We start from the raw sequence: 6,051 nt of genomic DNA on the forward strand, positions 1-6,051 counted from the left end.
TTTTGGGGGGGGGGGGTGAAACTATGAAAAAAAAAATACTGAAAGTTTGGGGAAAAAAACAATATAAATGTAAAACTTACCAATTACAAATTATTTATCCATTAGTAACAGCTGCTGTTTTGAATTTTCAACTTTATTTTCTCCTTTTTTTAATCTTCACTTTCAGTCCTCAGTTTTCAGTTTCAGTTCTGATTTTTGAGTTTTCACAGCTGAGTTGAGCCTAACTTTTCATGGGGGCAGGGCTTTGAGCTCATTGACTACCCAAAAATGCATCCAACGATTTCCCAAGAGGTAATGGTGTTGTGACGTGTTTTCTGCTGCAGAAAGTTGGCTGTTTATGTCTCCGCCTGCGTTACCTTACTCCGATCAAACTTAAGGAGAGCAGTATCACTACTGTGCAATTTTACCTTGCTAAATATCATGGTGCACCTTTTGCGGTCTTGCTCTTTGGTGGATTTTTTCAGCGTGACTTTGCTGTTGATCTTGTCAATCAATCTCCTCCGTGTCGTTTTTTTCACACAGACTAAGTACTTGCAGATGGACAGCGTTATATAAATCTTAATTGTGATCAGATCGTTGTTTTCATCAAAATGCAAGACTTATTTTTCTATGAACGTTTGAACAGTGAGAATAAAAAATGAGAGAAAAGTCTAAAAATATTCACGTGTGTCAGAAAAGTGTTGAAAATGTGTGAAATATTGAAAATTCAAAACAGCAGTTGTCACTAATGGATACATTATTTTTCAGTTGGTAATTTTTACATGTACAGTTCTTTTTGTCCTACCTGGTTTTATTGGTTTTCCCTTCTTAAATCGTTCACAAATCAGAGTACAAATATCAGTAGTGCTTTCTGTCTTCAGTCAGAACGTAGCAGCAGCTCAGCTGCTTCTCCAAATTCGTCTGGATGATATTAAACGATCCGTGAATGATTAATCTCTGACAACCCGGTTAAAGTTAGACTAATCTTACAAGAACTTCACTGAATGCTGCTTGTTTGATTATGAAGGTCATTATGATTTTATTCTTGTAATCTGTGTTTAGCTTTGGCTATGAGACGTAGAGCTGTAGAAGATCTTTTCTCACCAGTTCAAAGTTGTCTAAATTTCCATTCTCACATAATCATTATAAACAGAGTAAAAGTCAGACAATTCCAGCGTGTCTGACATTAAAGTCAAACTTATTCCTGCTGTAATGTTTTCTGCTGCAGTCAGTGAGCTGCTGTTAGCTCAGCCGTGGTTCTAACATCACTCCTCTTTGTTTTTGTTCATAACTGTGTCTGATCTGCAGGAAAATAAAGGTAAAATGATCAAATTAAATGAAAACTGTTGCTAAAAATATTTCTACATAATGTTATGAAGTACGTTCACCAAGAGAGGATTTTTTTTCTACTTGGCTGCTTTCATTTTGAAAGCTGAAGCTACATGGCTCTATAGCTGTTCTGAACATTTTCACTGAACCAAACCATTCCTGTTTTTACAATTATCCCCTAAAATATGCCATAAAACAAGTAAATTTATCCTGGGAAGAGATTAAAATGTGTACGAGCAATGCAGCGATGTGTGTCTTTGCTGAACATATTAAATGTGGACAACGTCATAAACCTCTATCAGCTTTTGTGTTGATCGCACTTAAAATATGTGGAAATAATTTCAGTCAAAATAGAACTCGTTAGGATAATATCTGCTCAAATAAAAGATTAATATTTTGAATAAAACCTCAAATATTTAAGGGTTTATTAAATTTGTATTTTGATTTGTGTACAATCTAAGACAGGAAATGAAAATACAGTTCAGTAGAACATTCACAAAATAAATATCAGACATTTTTCTTTTGAAAGTGGTAAGGTTACCTTCTAAGATTTATGTAAAATTGTGTCAAACAGCGTTCAGTTCTTTGGTTTCCCGGTCTAAATCCATTAACCAGAAGTTGCGTATCATGCTCATGTCAACTGATGCCATTTTGTCTGGCGTCACCATGAAAAGGGTCTATAGACGGCTGACTACTAAAGGCAGACTGACATCAATCTTTGCAAAAGTCTGGATGTTTTTTGTTTTCGTGTATGAAACACCTACATGCTGCAGAAGCCAGCTCTAAATAATTTGTTCTTTCATGTTCCAAAGATGGTGTGTGTGTGTGTGTATATATATATATATTTGTCGCGTGAAAAACGCATTAATCTGACGTGTGCTTGACGCCGACAATTTTTTTGACGCATTAATCGCGGATTTTCTCATACGTGCCTTTCCGTCCCGCCCTCTAACTCACCGGCTGCTCTCACTAGATCACGGGCGGGTCTCCAACCACCGAGCTGCTAGCTAGAACCGGCCCGGCGCGGAGAGCTCCTGCACCCTAACCCGGCTCGGGTTCGCGTCCAGTACCACGTCTGGTGGTACCGGCTCGCGTCCGGCACCGCGTCCCGAGATCTGCGGACCCCCGACGTTCCAAACACCAAGCGCACCGAGGGACGTTTTGAATGTAGTTTAAACAACGCCAGTTATTTGGAGATGAAAAGATAAATCTCAGCTTTGAGTGTGTGGCCCGTCCCTCTTTCGCCGCGCAAAAATATGCCAAATATCCCAAAGTTCTGGAGGTTTAAGCGTGATCCAGCCCCAGCATAGCGGTCTGTCTGCCGGCATATTCATGGCGTGAGCTCTGCTGGACACGTCGCTGCATCGAGCTGCAGCCAGAGAACGCGGCGGCAGTAACAGACTGTCAAACTATCCACAGAGTATCCCGCTTTTCTCAGTCTTTAAGGTTTTAAAAAACAAAAGTTAATTGGAAATATAAATCTCTATTTCATTTATTACTGCAGTTCAGCAGAGGAGGAAAAGATTTGGTCCTGACAAAAAATGAACATTAATGTGTTATGGAAATTTGATTTTTGATGTTTTTTATTTTATTTTACTGAACGTTGATTGAAGTTTTGAATTTAAAATGCCCTTCACTTGGACTTGGACTTTTGTTAGGCATTTTATGTTACAGCCTTTTATTGTTAAGAAAGTTTATCTCAATACAATGTTACAAAATAAAGTATTTCTGATGAAAACTATTAATTTTGTCATTCTTGTTTTCATAATTAATGTAGAACTGCTAGTTTCCACGAAGCACACATTTTTTTTCCTTAAAAAAAGGCCACATATTAATTTGCGATAAATCGCGAGTTAACTATGGACAATGCGATTAATCGCGATTAAAATTTTTAATCGCCTGACAGCGAACATTAAGCTGTCAGGCGATTAAAATTTTAATCGCCTGACAGCTCTAATATATATATATATATATATATATATTATATATATATATTTTTAGTCTGAAAGGTTTAAGGACAGCATGGTATAGGCCCAGGGCCTATTACTCAGAAATGCGTGAACAGTATAGGAATGAACAATATCATGCACTTAAATGCTCAAAACGTTGGTTTTTCATGATATGGCCCCTTTAAACATGAACAGGAGAAGAGAAAAAGCAGGGGACCTGACAATGACGACTTCACTAAGATAAACAACTGAAATGAAGACAGCTGTGGAGGATTGACAACCTAAACCTGATGTGATCGAAACGGGGGACAAGTCAAAACAGAAAATGATCAGAAAGATGACAGAAAAACCAAACTAACCTGGATAACCTTCACATCGATGAAACTTCAACCACTGAAGAACACTCCTCTCAGTTCTTCTGAATTACCCAGTTAGATAAATACATTCTTCTGTTCTCTGTAAGTAACCAAACTTCACATCTTCAGAGCAGACCTCTACCGAAAAAAAAAAAATACTTCACTCAGCTGACATTTTACAAATGTTATTGGTGAGAATGTATTAATGTGTGTAATGTGTATATCGAGGGGTGCTTCCATTGTAGGAGAACTACACATTAACACATTTTTAGCAAACAAAAACAATGTTTGTAGAATTCTAAAACTTTTGTACTAGTTGTTAGAATATTTACATTTTAGGGCTGAAACTCTGTTGGGGCAAACTGTATGCTTTATTGTGTAATTGTTCATCTTCTGTGGTCTTGAATTAACAGTTTTGGTTGACATTTTGTGTTGCAGCAATAAGAAAGAAAGAGAATGTTAGCACTAGACCTTTGGCCCATTTTAAATTCCACTGCAAGTTAATGAGTAACACAAGCATGTCCAAAGGTCGACAGGAACGCAGAGTCCTGGAGGAAGATGGCCAAAAAGGAAATGTTAAATAACAATTCAATCAGTCTCTGAGGTGTGTTAAGAAATAGGTTTAAACTGATGAAGTTCCTTTGTGTTGGTTTCTCAGAACACCAGCAAGATTGTCTGAATGTCATGTTTTCAGTCCCAAAACGTCATTAATAGAAATGTTCTGGAAAAACTATGTTTCTAGGCGCTCAGGTACTCTGATTTTGTTACTATAAATGGAACTTCACAGTCACAAGTGAGCATGCCCCAAGGTGCGGTCTCCGGCGAGCTGACGTACTGTGCGCATGCGCGTCGTGCGCGTTCTAGACAAGGCCAGATTAGACAGTGCGGAGGCGGCGGCGGGATGTGGTTCGTCAGACTGGAGAACACCCCCGCTGCTGCGGATCAATGCGCTTGAAGTGGAAGATTTCCGATTAAAATCTGTTAATCCCGTGGATAAAAATCTCATATTTGATGGATCGACTAAACACCGAACTAAAAGTCCTCATCCGTCACTGTCCAGGTGGGATTACGATCCCATGGGACCCACAGAGGAGTGATGCGTTTCACGTGTGGACGTGGCAGATTAAAGCCCAGAAATGCGTTCTACTAAAGTCTGTGGGTACTCCAAACGCGGCCGGATTTCCGGCACACGAAGCGACAGTCACGCGGGATTTCAGACGTTTGTTTAATAACTCGCTCTGAAAGGGGATCGGGTAATGACAGCCCGCAAGAGGCTGCGCAGCGCCTTTGTCCGTCGCCATTTTGTATAAAAGCCCCGTCCGCCATTTTGCTTCAACTTTAAAGTTGAGGATGAGATATAGCGAGGCTGCGCAGAACCAAATCCTCCATCCTTTTGATTAACTAGCCAGCAGAAGAGAATTAATAAACAATGAAAAGTTTATCAGTTATTTCTGTTTTAGGTAAATAAGCTTCCAAATTGTCCAAATATTACTTTAAAACACCAACTTTATGGCTGTGGTTTATTTTCATAGAATTCAAATAAGTGAGATAATGTGATCAGTTTTTTAAATGTATTTTAAACATGTCATCTTCACTACAGTTTCCTTTTCCAACAACAATATAAAAAATGTAACTATCCTGACAGGGGTCTGCAACCCACCACTCCAGAGCCACTTGTGGCTCTTACCTCTCCATCCTCTTTGGGTAAAGAAAAATAAAACAATTGTATTTCTTTCAAAAGATATGGCTACACTTACTGCACATTTGCAGTAAGTGTAGGTAGGACAAAATCACTGGTAGGAAGGATTTATAGAACACTGGCACTCATGGTCCAGAACCTTATTGTTTCGAGCTACTGGCTCAAGACCTTTGATATATATTGATATGTATTGCCTTTACAAGCTCAGTTCTCTAGATTATCGCACAAAGGCATAATCTATTCATTTGACTGCAGTGCGTTACCTGTAACACTAGAGGGTGCAGTTCTTGCACTATTTACAGCTTAGGTTTGAGAGATAATACAAATGTAAATAAAACACAACATCAATCAATAATTTTCTAAGCTTTAATTTGAGCCATATTTTGTGAAAATCTGTTAAGAAATGAAAGCTAGCCCGATTTTTGAGGTTGATTTCTGCATGTCTTCCACTGAAACAGCTGCATTGTATTGACGTGGCTCAATGCATAGCAATGGCGCCTGTGCGCGCACTTATATAGCAGAAACTAGGCAAGGGCCAATCCAGTAACATATATCAATGCTCCATCCCTCTACTTCTGGGACTTACACCAGTTGAGCAATCACAAAATTCAGCTGCAATACCTCGTCAATACCTTTAGGGGGAAACATACAGATGGGTTTTGGCTACATTTTCATGAATTGATTGAACTGATTAAGTTGATTTAGGGTTCGGTTACCCTTTAAACTTATAAATGGCTGT

This window comes from Oryzias melastigma, linkage group LG10 (genome assembly GCF_002922805.2).
Source record: "Oryzias melastigma strain HK-1 linkage group LG10, ASM292280v2, whole genome shotgun sequence".
NCBI lineage: Eukaryota > Metazoa > Chordata > Actinopteri > Beloniformes > Adrianichthyidae > Oryzias > Oryzias melastigma.